The sequence below is a fragment of the Lissotriton vulgaris genome, chromosome 12 (assembly GCF_964263255.1).
Source record: "Lissotriton vulgaris chromosome 12, aLisVul1.2, whole genome shotgun sequence".
Lineage (NCBI taxonomy): Eukaryota > Metazoa > Chordata > Amphibia > Caudata > Salamandridae > Lissotriton > Lissotriton vulgaris.
Window position 1 is genome coordinate 453,346,541 of NC_141700.1, and position 14,973 is coordinate 453,361,513.

Genomic DNA, 14,973 nt, shown 5'->3' on the forward strand with positions numbered 1-14,973 from the left:
GGGTTTCAGTCGTCCCCTATCTCCACGATTGGTTGTTGAAGGCGGGCTCACCCCAAAGAGTCGTCTCCCACCTCCAGACCATTGGCCAATCCCCTGCACTCGCTGGGGTTCTCCATCAACATGCCAAAGTCATGCCCTCTCAGGTGCCCCTTTTCATCAGAGTGGTTCTGGACTCGGCGCAGGTTCGGGTTTATCCCCCCCGAACAGCGGGTTCAAGATATTCAAGCTCCGATTTCGATCTTTCAGCCTTTATCCAGAGTTTTGGTCAGGTTGACGTTGCAGCTTCTGGGGCTGATGGCCTCCTGCATCCTTCTGGTGCATCACGCCATTTGGCGGATGCGGGCTCTGCAGTGGGACCTGAGGTTTCAGTGGGCACAGCATCAAGGCAACCTGTCCGACCACGTCCTGATCTCGGAGGGCACTGCAAGTCAGTTGCAGTGGTGGCTCACGAACCACGATTGGGTCAGCGGCAGATCCTTCTCCCTACCCCAACCGGAGCACGTAGCGGTGACAGATGCGTCCCTCCTGGGATGGGGGGGGCACATGGGAGAGGCAGAGATCAGAGGCCTCTGGTCTCCGGCGAGTCCTGGCTCCATATCAACCTTCTGGAGCTGCAGGAGATCCGACTTGCACTGAAGGCATTCCTTCCCTCTGTCCGGGAAAGTGTAGTGCAGTTGTTCACGGACAACACCACCACCATGTGGTACTGCAACAAACAGGGCGGGGTTTGTCAGGAGGCTCTGCGCCTCTGGCAATGGCTGGAACACCAAGTCGTCACCCTGGTGGTTCAACACCTGGCAGGTTCCCTGAACGCCAGGGTGGACAAACTCTGCCGCCGGTGCATGATGGATCACGAATGGCGTCTGAACTCGGACGTGGCGCAAGATCTCTTTCAGCAGTGAGGAGAGCCTTGGTTAGATCTATTCGCCACCGAAGAGAACGCGCAATGTCATCAGTTCTGCACGTTGGAATTTCCAAGGCGGCACTCGCTCGGCTACGCTTTTCGTCGCGAGTGGAGTTGCGGTCTGTTGTACGCCTTTCCGCCTATACCACTTCTGCCGAGAGTGCTGAAGAAGATCAGGCGCGACCAGGCCCAAGTTATTCTTGTGGCTCCGGACTGGGCATGAAGATACTGGTATCGGGAGCTACTCAGCATATCAGTCGATCCCCCGATTCGCCTGTCTCTTTAGGAGGACCTTCTGTCGCAGCAGCAGGGGACGGTCCTCCACCCGAACCTGTCCAGTCTCCACCTACATGCGCAGAGATTGAGCGGCGGCAGTTCAGGCCATTTGACTTTCTCCCTGAAGTCTGTGATGTGATTCTGGCAGCCAGGCGTCCCGCCACAAAAACGGTATACGCCTGCAGGTGGAACAAATTTGTGGCATGGTGCACAGCAAAGGCTGTAGATCCACTCTCTGCCCCCTTTTCAAAGGTTCTCTTCCTTCTTTCTCTGCCCAGCAGGGCTCTGCTCTGGGTACTATCAAGGGCTACCTCTCGGTCATTTCAGCCTTCTAAAGGCTTCCTGATCAGCCTTCTCTTTTCAAGTCCCCTGTTGTAAATAGATTCTTGAAAGGTATCACACACATGTTCCCTCCTGTTCCTTTTGTGATGCCTCAGTGGGACTTGAATCTTGTTCTAACGTATCTGATGTGCGCTCCCTTTGAGCCACTTCATAACTGTCCTCTTTGTCTTCTGACTCTTAAAACTGCATTCCTGGTAGCCATCACCTCTGCCAGGAGAGTGAGTGAGCTCCAGGCTCTATCTTCTAAACCTCCTTTCCTCTCTGTCCATCCGGACAAGGTAGTTCTGAGGACTCATCCTTCTTCCCTGCCCAGGGTAGTCACAGCCTTTCACATCGGGCAGTCCATCACCTTGCCCACCTTCTTTCCGCCTCCGCATCCCTCGAAAGAGGAAGAGAGGCTCCACCGTCTGGACCCAAAACATGCGCTCGCCTTCTATCTAGATCGCACACGCCAGTTCTGGGTGGACGACCCGCTTTTTGTTGGTTACCTGGGTGCTAAGAAGGGACGGGGGGTGCACAAGTGGACCATCTCTCGGTGGGTCATCTTGTGCATCAAGGTTTGCTACTCCTTGGTGAAAAAGGAACCTCCTGTTGGGCTGCGCGCCCATTCTACTCGTACCACGGCGGCTACTACTGCCCTGGTTCGGGGAGTCCCCTTGCAGGACATCTGTCAGGCAGCTACGTGGGCCTCGCTGCACATGTTTGCTCGGCACTACTGTCTGGACAGCCAAGTTCCTTAGAGATGGCTTTTTCGGCCGTTCCGTTCTCCAGGACTTTCTGGTGTGATTTTGGTTCGCAGACCCACCACCGGGGTTGGTATTGCTGAGGTATCTATTCTAAGGTAAGGAATCTAACAGTAACCTGTTTCTTTCAGATGCACAAGTTACTTACCTTCGGTAACGATATAGCTGTAAAAAACATTAGTTAGTGTTAGATTCCTTACCACCCAACCATCCTCTACGTTCTGCGAACCCATATCTAGGGTTAAGGACATGCCTTTCAGGGCCTTAGTTTCATGGCACCAGTGTCGGTTTCTATCATGGCTCTGCGTTCCTGGCGCTGAAAGCTATGTACAGAACTGATGTCAGCGCGCGAGGGGGGCATCTAAGTACTCCGACGACGTCATCGTACTCCGACGACATCATCGCGGCGATCACGACGCCGACGACGGACGCGGATCCGCAGACGACGCCGGCCCGACGCTCAAGGGTACTGCTGACGAAAACATTCGGGATCCAGTGCGACGCCTGGGGATATTCCAAGGTAAGAAATCTAACACTAACTAATGTTTCTTACAGATATATCATTACCGAAGGTAAGTAACTTGTGCTTTAAGTCTTTTATCTTGGCTAACCCAAGACAAGACGTCTGTTAGACAGTGTCATTCACAAACATAATTTGCTCTGGGATGATGCCGGCTCTAAATAAAGCTTCTATCCCCTGCACTTGGCAATCTTTTGTGCCCAAGACAGTTTTTGTCTCAATGTTGTCTTTCCAAAGGTCAAAACCTGATGTAGACAGTTGAGCATAAAAGGCTGCAGAATATATTTGCTTGGTATTCTTCAACATACTTTTCATTCCTGTCTTAATATTTTTAAAGTAAAATTATTCTGAAAAGTATGGAAATTTGCCGCTAAATGTTTTTGAGCTACCCTTTGGTGGCGTAGGACAATGTTCCCATTGGTTATACATTAATAGATTTCTAGGGTTTTCAGATTTGTGCAAGAAATGATGACCATAATGTTTATAACAATACATTTGTTCATAATCTGATAAACTTTCTAAGTATTCGTGATTAGAAAATACTGCAGACATTTCTAAGTCTGACATCATATTATTAACAGTCTTGAAGTCCCAATCATCAGAAAAGGTACTAGATGAAACAGTAATTCAAGGAAATCTTGAACTGGTGTGGAATCTTCAACAGCTCCGATGGGCCAAAAATGTCATAATCAGTTATGTCCCAAGCTATACCCCCTGGTATAGGACCAGCTGTGATGTTCACTGATGACAAATCTCTTTGTTCATGATGAGATGATTTGTGTGGCTTGAGGAGTAAGTTGATGTTCTTACTTGCTGTGTCCTTTTTAACATATCTTCCATTTATCAGCATTCCCAAAGTTATCACCAGAGTCAACCAAAGTAGAAGAAAAAGCACACCCAGCACAATCCAAAGTTCAATCCATGGTGAAACCAGATAAGACTTTTCCAGATGATGAAAAAGGTCTGTAGCTTGTTCTTTAAAAGTTATTTTTCCTGGCGTCGTTTCAGGTTCGCTGGGCTCTTCGAAAAACGTATCAAAGTTAATGAAATAGCCAGATGCAGTTCTGTCAATAGTTGGGATTGCATCAGGATTCGTTGAAATCGCCGGAACCACTTGATCACTTGTTACATTTGTATAGTCAGATGCTATTTCATTGTAGACAGGCGTTTGTTGACCAACTGTTATTTGGGTTTCAAGAGGTACAAGTTCCATAGCTTTGTTGCTTAGTCCTTCATTTCGCACTGCAGATACTTCAAAGGTGATGAGTCTCTCAGTTTGAACCTCTTGGATAGTAGCCAGATGCGGGCGTCTGCTACATCGTTGGAGTCCACTTGGCCTACTGCTTATGATCGGCCACATGATGTGGTTTTACCAGGTTGATTGACACAAACATGTTCTCCTTTTTTCCAGCAAGGGGCGGCACTAATACTGTTCTTGATCCGTGGATGGCTATGACAGGTACTGGTTGTCTGTAAGAAGGCCCAAATTTCTTCTTGTCCGCGATCTTCTCTCTGACTAGATCCCCAATCTTTGGGACCCAGAAAGTCCTTGCTGGGACGGTCAGTTTCTCTTCAGTGGTTGTTGGCTTCAGGAACATGTTACTTTGTTTTGTTCTTATTTCATTTAGGTCCTGCAAAACAGCCAAACGATCTTTGATATCAAAGGGTTTATGGTCTACCACTGAAGTCTGACAATCGAAGTCCGATACTATCATTCTGGTCCCAAAAAGGACTACATATGGAGTGATACCCCCTTGAGAACTTCTTGGCAGATTGTTAAGACTACGTTGGACACTTATTCGATGTCTGACCTACCTGTCACCCAAGCCTAATACCCTAGCTGTTATAGATTGCTTTATGTCCCGTTTTTTTCTCTCCACTACCGAATTTCCCTCCGGATTGAATGGACTAGAGTACCGCAATGCAACGCCCAGATTGGCCATGGCCTTCTTGTAAGCTCGAGAGCTAAACGCAGGACCCTGGTCAGAATGTAGTGTGCCGATCTTTTATAACAGTTCGAGCGTCAGCCGAGCGCTGAGGCCACATCCAAAAGAACCTTGTCTTAATATTTGTGGGAATGCATTTGTCCACAGGGATGTCTGTGTGTAGAACGTCTAATGCTGTCTAACAATGGTGTCTGTACTGGGCTGGCTGTGCTATAGTCCCGTATCTGGCGGCGTTCTGTGCTGCGATCTCTATTGCAGCCTATGCAATCAATGACAAACATATGAATGTGAGCATTCATTCCTGGCCACCAGTACGTCTCTTTGACAGTTAATATCGTTTTAGAGATCCCTTGATATATCAGACCCTCTCCCAAATGTGCTTTGTGTATCAAAGCTACTCTACGTTTCCTGTTTGGAATCACTCTACCCCCCCACTCCAGGGATTCGAGCAAAAGGAACCGAGTTTTCATCAATTATGTATGAGTATTTGAGAGGAAACCTATTATGTAACGCTGCACCGCTGCCTTTGCTTGTTCCATTGACAGCTAGCATTATTTCGCTGTCTATTTTTGTTTTTGAACGAGTGATTGCAGCTACGGAAGCCGTTTGCACAGCTGCCTTCGTGGCTTCATCAGCCAATTAATTCCCTGCAACGTGAACGCCATCACGTTAATGACTCAGTGTATGTATCACGTGAATGTTTTGTAGTTCTTTCCGTAACTCAACTACTTGTTCCCAAAGCAACTTATGCTTGATTCTGCCACCTTTTGCATCTTTGAATCCGTTTTGAATCCAGTTCTGCAAGTATTCATTGCAAGACTGAACACTAATACGAATCGCACACTATAAGTGTGGGGAATTCGCGGTTCGTATTTTCAAGTGCCATCTTGAATGCTTGTAGTTCAGCTCACTGAGCTGTACAATCTCCTAGAGATTGTGTTTTAGTGACCATTGGTCTGATTTTGCCTTCTCGCCAACGACCTTTAACGATCACGCATGCAGCACTATATGCTTGTTTAACTCCCATAGCGGGCTGTGCGGATCCGTCAGTATAAATTATACTTTCATACTTCTCTAGAGGCAGAATTTCATTGGGCAGAGGACATTCTTGTTCATATTGTAATTTTTTTTTGTGTTTTTAGATATGGATCAAAAACGTATTCAACGTCTGTTGCAGCAAGAGAATTAACCCATTGTATCCATCTCAGATGTAAAGCTTTAGCATTTGGAATGCTCGCTTTCGTCACTGCCTCTAAGGCAGGTACAGTAGTAACAACCTTAATGCATTTACCCTGTGCGAGGGCTCTCTCTTTTGCTACTGCCATTTGAACTGCTGTCAGAATTTTTTCTGTAGATGTGAATTTCTTTTCTGCATGTGTGTACAAGTGTGATTTGTAAGCTATTGGTACTTTTTCTCCTTCATTTAAGGTTAAGTATGTGAATCTGCATCGTCCTGGAATGATTCAGATCACTAAGTTGCATACGTTTACGCGTGTTTGTAAATGTTTAGTTGCTAACATGTCAGTTCGCAATGAAGCAAAATGTGTGTGTTTTGTGTCCAATTAATCGTTTTAAAATCAGGTTTGATTAATTCGTAGAGAGGTTTAACCCTTTCTACTTAATTTAGAATGTATGTTCTTCTGAAGTTCAGGAAACCTAGATTCAAGTGTAAGTTTTTCAGTGTTTTTAGAGGTTGGAGCAGCACACATTTCCCTAGAAAGTTTTCTGCCAGTCTTTTGCCTTCACTTGATAACTCATATCACAGAAAAAGGACTTTGAGGTGGGCAATTCTTGATTTCTTAAAATTTTATTTATACCCTTCAGAGGCGAAGCCCAGTATAATGGTGTTCACCCTGTTCAAGTGCCTATCCAAGTCATCGTCTGTTAGATAGATGTCATCTACATATGATAGAGCTTCGTCATCATACCTTTGTAGTAACTCTGTTACTCTCGCTAAAAATAACCCATGACTATTCTTGAATCCCCAAGGGAGACGACGGAAGTGACGCTGTGTCCCCATAATTGAGAAAGCGATCAACTACCTGCTTTCATGTGCAATGTTTTGACAGAAGAAGCCGTTAGAAATATCTTAAGTGGTTTTGTACTTTTTACGCACAATGTTATTCATTAATGCTGCACTGTGTGAATTTTGTACTGCAAAAGTTTTGCAACAAGAATTTAGATGTCTGTACTCCAATACTAGACATATGTATTGTCTGGTTTGGAGACAGGAAACAAAGGATTGTTCATTGACGAAGTGCATGTTTCAATCACCCCTTTGTATTCAAGTGGATCTAAGATATCCCTGACCTGTTTTTTAGATTCTTGCATAACTGTATACTGCCTTTGTGCAGTTGGTTGAGTTTTCAACTGGATTTTATGGTGAGGAGAATCCTCATCACATCCTACATGATTTTTATATAATGCAGGATCCTGGGCTACTGCCCATTTCTTGGCATATGTATATTTTAAATGAATTGGAATGTGGTTGGAGAAGGCTGGCATAATGATGTGTTCGCCATGTGGGCACTCCCTGACAAATTCTGATGGCCAGTCTTGTTCAGTGAGAAGAATGTCATAACCCTGAGAGAGACGCTCCCAAAAGAATGCTCTTATTTTTCTTGTTATATCTCCCTCCATCCGGAGTGTTACTTCATATAACTTATGTTGACAACTAACCCTGGTATCTGCAGTTTCAACTTGAATGTATTGATTCAAGTCCACTGTCCCCAGATGATCCTTCAAATTCTTGCAAGCTATGGTGACTTCTGCTGCGCTGTCCAACATTGTCTGAGCCCATTCCCGGTTCTTGAGTTGTGTCCTCAAGATCCTCTGCATGTCTAATCTTTAGACCTGCTATCTTCTTTTTGGTGAATTGAGTTTTCTTGCTTTTCGGAACGTGTTGATCGTCTTTGGACTTCACAAGTTCTTCCTTGTGTTCTGACCGTCCTCTTCTTTCGGATTTCTGTGACGAAGTCTGAAAGGTACGAGAGCAACGTGTATCAGTATCTTGATATCTATCAGGTTTTTTCAAATGATCCCTTTTCCTGATGTTATACCTCCCTTCAGAGGGCTCCTTTTGAGGAGACCTACCCCTGGAATGAAAACGCTTCTCTTTAGAAGTCTGTTTTGTGTTCTCCCACTTCTTTTTAGGAAGAGTAGGAATGTTTTTAGTAAAGACCTTTAACTGTGTAATTCTATTAAATGTTGTATATTACTTAGTACTTGTTCATCCGACATTGCTTCAATGTCAGGGTCACGTCTGCATTTGGCTAAAGCTAGCCATGTTGCTCCTGGTCTACCTAGTGGACCGAGCCTGGTAATGTCATTTATATGTTTTAGGGTGCCTTTAAACCAGAGCGCATGCTCATGGTTAGTTAGTGGAATTTCAATGTCCTCGAAAGGAATGTATTTCTCTGGTGGTTCATCTTCCTTGTAGAAGTGAAACACTTTTGTTACTGGATTTGCTTCAGGGAAAATTATCCATGAATAGAATACCTCTGTCTGGTGATATTCATGTGGCTCTATCACAAAAACTACCCTACCACCTCTTGCTGATAGGCCATTTCGTATAAGCTCGTACACCGTTGTCGCTGGTAGCTCCACTAGCCCCGGAAAGTACTACGTCAGCCATTTTGTTGACTGAAAGCTTGCAGAGCAAGTTTCAAGGAAAGAAAGATACAGTGCACAATATATCTGAAAGAAACAGGTTAGTATTAGATTCCTTACCTTAGAATATCCCCAGGCGTCAGTCTGGATCCGGAAACTTTTGCGTAGCAGTACCCCTGTGCGTCGGTAGGCGTCGTCTGCAGGCGTCCCCTGCGGCTCCGCGTCCGTCGTCGTGCGCCGTGATGACGTCGCTGGAGTATATAGACGCCGCCTCCGCGCGCTGACGTCAGTTCTTCTGTTTTCCGCGCCAGTTAGCGCAGATCCGAGAAGTGCAGTACTCCGGTCTTTTGACCAAGTTTTTTCTTGAATCCTTGATTCTTCTTACGGTGCCAGTAGGATGCCTGGTTTTAAGAACTGTGATGACTGTGACCGCACGATGTCGGTCACGGACCATCACCGACTCTGCCTCCGGTGCCTGGGCCCCAACCACGACGTGGACGCCTGCGTCGATTGCCGGGCCTTGACGAATAAAGCTAGGTGGGAGCGGTCCCGCAAGATGCTCGAGCTCCGGGTGTCGGCCCTGCGTCGAGAGCGGTCCCGGTCCGGCCGGAGGTCAAGGGAGCGATCAAGGGAGCGGTCGCGGAGCCGTCACGAGCGCTCCGGGAGTCGTCACCATTCCTCTGGTTCCTCAGGTAGGAAACACAAGAAGTCGGGGCGTCGTCATCGTACCCCCGACTCCCCCCGACGCCCGCGCGATGCGGCTGGGGGTTCGGGTGGCCCCACCCCGCGGCTCCGTGTGACCCACCGGCGCGGCCTGCTCCATACCCTGCGGTCCCTGGGCAAGGCGTGACGCCCGAGGAGATAGAGGAGTTCCTCATGGCCATGAGGGCACTGTCTCCTCCGACGGGGCCTACGGCGCCTTCGGGCCCTGTGGCCCCGTCCGAGGGCCCTAGCGGTTAGGGTGCTTCTGCCTCGATGCCGCCGGGTGCTCCGGCCCCGGCGCCGCCAACGGCTCCGGCTCCGGCCCCGGCGCCGCAGGGGCCTTCAGGGTCGACGCCGGCTGGTCAACCGGCCTCTCCGGCGCCGATTCCATCGGGGCTGCCCCTGACGCCGCCCCCGCGCCGCGCCGGTTCTCCGGCACCGGCCCCGGCCGGCGCCGGCTCCGGGCTGCGCCGCCCCCATTCCCTCTCCGACTCCGGACGCGGAGTCGAACCGGCGTCGCCCGACGCCGAGTCCGACGCCGATGGGGCCTGTGGACCCCGGGGAGCCGGTCTACATTGTTGACTCCGAATATGGTGAGGATGTAGAATACGGAGAGGATTGGGAGCGGTCTGAGGACCCTCTGACCCGCGATTGTCAGTACAATGTGGACTGGACGGGTGACTTGGGTGACGCCAGTGGTCTGGATGACTCCCCCAACCCTGGCTTTGTCTCACCTCCTACCGTGGCTTCGGAGGAGGGGGCAGCTTATTGAGGGCTGCCAAGGCCTTACACCTTGAGCTCCCCGTTGCGGCCGTGAGGACTAACATCCTCACTGAGGTCCTCAAACCGCAGTCATGCCCACAGGAGCCACTGCTGCCGTTCAACGAGGCCTTGACTGACGTTCTTTTGGGCACGTGGTCCAGGCCCGCTTCAGGTTCGCCTGTTGATAGGAACGTGGCCAGACGAAACCGTCCGTGTACGGATGACCCCAAGTTCTTGTCCACCCATCCCACCCCTGAGAGTCTGGTGATCCAGGCCTCAACTTCCCAGACCGCATTCCCGTCGGCCCCGCCCAACCGGGAATCTAAGAGGTACCACCAGTATGGTAAGAAGGTCTTCTCGTCCCTGAGTCTGGGACTGCGGTCTTGCAACACTGCATGCCTCTTGGGCCGCTACACCCACTCTCTGTGGGATACGGTCGCGGAGCTGCTGCCTGAATGCCCGCCGGAGGTACGGGCTAAGCTCGGCAAGGCTATGATTGAAGGCCGAGACGCAGCAAGATACTCCATCAGGTGTGGTCTTGATACGACCGACTCACTGGGCAGAGCGATGTCCACGACGGTGGCGATTCGTCGCCACGCCTGGCTGAGATCCGCCAACTTCTCGGCAGATGTCCAGAATGCATTGATGGACATGCCGTTTGATGGCAGTCGCCTGTTTGGCGACAAAGCGGACCACGCGCTGGAGCGCTTCAAGGGCTCCAGGGTCACGGCCAAGTCCTTGGGTCTCTCGACCCAGCGCCAGCAAACGGGTTCGTTTCGCTCCTTTCGTGGCCAAGGAAGGGGCGGTCCCACACGTGCTGCCAGCCACGCGCCGCAACAGACTTATCAACGCGGTGGCGGCCGTGGAAACCGCCGTGTTGGCGGTCGGGGACAGCGGCGAGGTCATACCACACCTCCCCCCTCAGCATCCGCCACTAAATCCTCCTAGTCCGTGCTTTCAGGGCCATGTGACGCCGGTGGGTGGCAGGGTTCGCCATCACCTCTCCCACTGGCGCACAATAACATCGGACAGGTGGGTGCTGCAGCTCATCCGAAGGGGCTACTCCCTCCCCTTCGAGACCACTCCTCCAGCCATGCCACCGCAGAACCACCGTGTGTCGCGGGACCACTTGGCACTTCTGAGGGAGGAAGTTACGGCCCTCTTGGCCAAGGGGGCCATCGAGCGCGTTCCTGGGCCAGAAGTAGGACGTGGTTGCTATTCCCACTACTTTCTGGTACCCAAGAAGGACAAAGGGGGCCTACGTCCTATCTTGGACCTAAGGAACGTCAACGGCTTCCTCCGGAAGGAGAAGTTCAAGATGTTGACATTAGCTCAGGTCTTGGCTGCTCTAGACCCGCAAGACTGGATGGTAGCGTTGGACTTGCAGGATGCGTATTTTCACATCCCCGTCCTGCCGGCCCACCGGCGTTACCTGCGGTTCACGGTAGGCCACGAGCACTTTCAGTTTTTCGTGCTCCCCTTCAGCCTTACCAGCGCCGCACGGGTGTTCACAAAGGTGATGGCGGTGGTCGCAGCCCATCTGCGCAGATTGGGGGTTTCAGTCTTCCCCTATCTAGACGACTGGTTGTTGAAGGCGGGCTCGCCCCGGACAGTCGTCCACCACCTTCAGATGACGGCAGACCTCCTGCACGAGCTGGGGTTCTCCATCAATGTGCCAAAATCACACCTGTGTCCCTCTCAAAAGCTCCTTTTCATCGGAGCGGTTCTCGACTCGGCGCAGTTTCGGGTCTATCCTCCGGAACGGCGAGTCCAGGATATACAGGCTTTGATTCCCATCTTTCAGCCGTTATCCCAAGTCTCGGTCAGGTTAACGCTGCGGCTGCTGGTGCTGATGGGTTCCTGCATCCTTCTGGTGCATCACGCCCGGTGGCGGATGCGGGCTCTGCAGTGGGACCTGAAGTTTCAGTGGGCCCAGCATCAGGGCAACTTGTCCGACCATGTCTTGATCTCGGAGGGCACTGGGAGACAACTGCAGTGGTGGCTTATGGACCGCGATAGGGTCAGAGGCTGATCCCTCTCCCTTCCCCAACCAGAGCACGTTGTTGTGACGGACGCGTCCCTCCAGGGCTGGGGAGGCCACTTGGGAGAGGCAGAGATCAGAGGCATCTGGTCTCCGGCGGAGTCCCGGCTCCATATAAACCTGTTGGAGCTACGGGCGATTCGTTTGGCACTGAAAGCTTTCCTCCCCTTTGTCAGCGGGAGTGTGGTGCAGGTGTTCACGGACAACAACACCGCAATGTGGTACTGCAACAAGCAGGGCGGGGTGGGGTCGTGGACCCTTTGCCAAGAGGCTCTGCGCCTCTGGCAATGGCTGGAACGTCAGGGCGTGACTCTGACGGTTCAACACCTGGCAGGTTCTCTGAACGCCAGGGCGGACGAACTCAGCCGTCGGTGCTCGATGGATCACGAATGGCGTCTGAACTCGGACGTGGCGCAAGGCCTCTTTCTGCAATGGGGAGAGCCTTGGTTAGATCTATTCACCACAGAAGAGAACGCGCAATTTCATCAGTTCTGCGCGTTGGAGTTTCCAAGACGGCACTCGCACGGCGACGCCTTTCGGCGCGAGTGGAGTTGCAGTCTGTTATACGCCTTTCCGCCTATACCACTTCTGCCCAGAGTGCTGAAGAAGATCAGGCGCGACCGGGCCCAAGTCATCCGGACTGGGCTCGAAGGTACTGGTATCCCGAGCTACTCAGCATGTCAGTCGGTCCCCCTTCAGGAGGACCTTCTGTCGCAGCAGCAGGGGACGGTTCTCCACCCGAACCTGTCCAGCCTCCACCTCCATGCGTGGAGATTGAGCGGCGACAGTTGAGGCCATTTGACTTGCCTCCTGAAGTCTGTGATGTGATTCTGGCAGCCAGGCGTCCCTCCACAAAGTCGGTATACGCCTGCCGGTGGAACAGATTTGTGGCATGTGCACAGCAAAGGCTGTGGACCCTCTTTCTGCCCCTCTTTCCGAGGTTCTCCTCTTTCTATTCTCTCTTGCCCAGCAGGGCTCTGCTCTGGGCACTATCAAGGGCTACCTTTCTGCCTTTTCGGCCTTTCTGAGGCTGCCTGATCAACCTTCTTTGTTCAAGTCCCCTATTGTAACAAGATTCTTGAAGGGCATCACACACATGTATCCTCCTGTTCCGTTTGTGATGCCTCAGTGGGACTTGAACCTGGTTCTAACCTTCTTGATGTGTGCTCCCTTTGAGCCACTTCATTCCTGTCCTCTCCGTCTCCTGACTTTGAAGACGGCCTTCCTGGTTGCCATCACCTCTGCCAGGAGAGTGAGTGAGCTCCAGGCTCTTTCTGTCAAACCTCCTTTCCTGTCCATTCATCCAGACAAGGTGGTTTTGAGAACTAGACCTTCTTTCCTGCCCAAAGTTGTCTCTGCTTTTCACATCGGGCAGTCAATCACCCTCCCCTCCTTCTTCCCGCCTCCGCATCCTTCAAAGGATGAAGAGCGGCTCCATCGTCTGGACCCAAAACGTGCGCTTTCATTTTATATGGATCGCACACGCCAGTTCCGGGTGGATGACCAACTGTTTGTTGGCTACGTGGGTGCGAAGAAGGGACGGGCGGTACATAAACGGACCATCTCTCGGTGGGTCGTTCTGTGCATCAAAGCGTCTACTCTTTGGCTCGGAAGGAGCCTCCTGTTGGGCTGAGGGCCCATTCCACTCGGGCCACGGCGGCTACTACTGCCCTGGGCCAGGGAGTCCCTTTGCAGGACATTTGCCAGGCGGCTACGTGGGCCTCGCTGCACACTTTTGCGAGGCACTGCTGCCTGGACAGTCAAGTCCGGAGGGATGGCTTCTTTGGCCGTTCGGTCCTCCAGGACTTTCTGGTGTAGGATTGTATTGGTTCGCAGACCCACCACCGGGGTTGGTATTGCTGGGGTATCTATTCTAAGGTAAGGAATCTAATACTAACCTGTTTCTTTCAGATGAACAAGTTACTTACCTTCGGTAACGATATATCTGTAAGAAACAGTAGTTAGTATTAGATTCCTTACCGCCCCACCCATCCTCCCCGTTCTGCGAACTGATACCTAGGGTTAAGGACATCCCTTTCAGGGCCCTAGTTTCAAATGGCACCAGTGTTGGTTCTCACATGGCTCTGCGTGTTCTGGCGCGGAAAAGCTGTGTACAAAGAACTGACGTCAGCGCGAGGAGGCGGCGTCTATATACTCCAGCGACGTCATCACGGCGCTCGACGCCGACGACGGGCGCGGAGCCGCAGTGGACGCCTGCAGACGACGCCTACCGACGCGCAGGGGTACTGCTACGCAAAAGTTTCCGGATCCAGACTGACGCCTGGGGATATTCTAAGGTAAGGAATCTAATACTAACTACTGTTTCTTACAGATATATCGTTACCGAAGGTAAGTAACTTGTTCTTTTGGAACACTGTATCCTTCAACGTTGAAAAAAACAAAAAAGCTAATACATAGGATTTTCCATCCTTCTCAGCTATGGCGGATATTTTATCCCTTAACCCACTCAAGACGTTTATTGGAGTAGTACGGAAAAGGGGTCTCTGATAAAAGCTCGACTGAGTTACTTTACTATCTAGTGTTAAATTAGGGCCTTACCAAACGTTGGATGTGGATACGCAGGATGAATGGGAAATCTACATAGCTGCCATGCCTCCATCTCCTAACCCAACCTCTTGCAGATTCTCCACCAGCTGACATAGGTGGCTTTCATGACCTATTGGAGCGTGCGTAGAGTGCTTTGATCTACCTATGCCGACTGAGCAGACTGAATGCTTTTTGTAAGACTTCAAACCAGGCACTCTGCTCTCCATCAGAGCTATTCTCATAGTGGATTATTTATGACAGGAAGGCCTTAAATTGATGAAGACACCAGCTTCTATTCAAGTGGTTGTATCAAAACTGGATAAAAAAAATACAAGTCCCCTGACAACTCACCTACATGCCTAAATGGCCATCCTAGGCCGGACTCTGTAATCATGCAGGCATAATCCGGCACCCATGTTCCCAATTGCCGCTTGATAACATTGGAAAGAGGTTTTCTACTCTGGGGACTACCTCTATTAGAGCTTCCAATGTCATGGCCATCTTGGGAAGGTATGACCTGCAGATGTGGTCGGATATTTCCTCTTTGTTAGAACATCTTCCGGAGGATAAGAGAAAGGAAG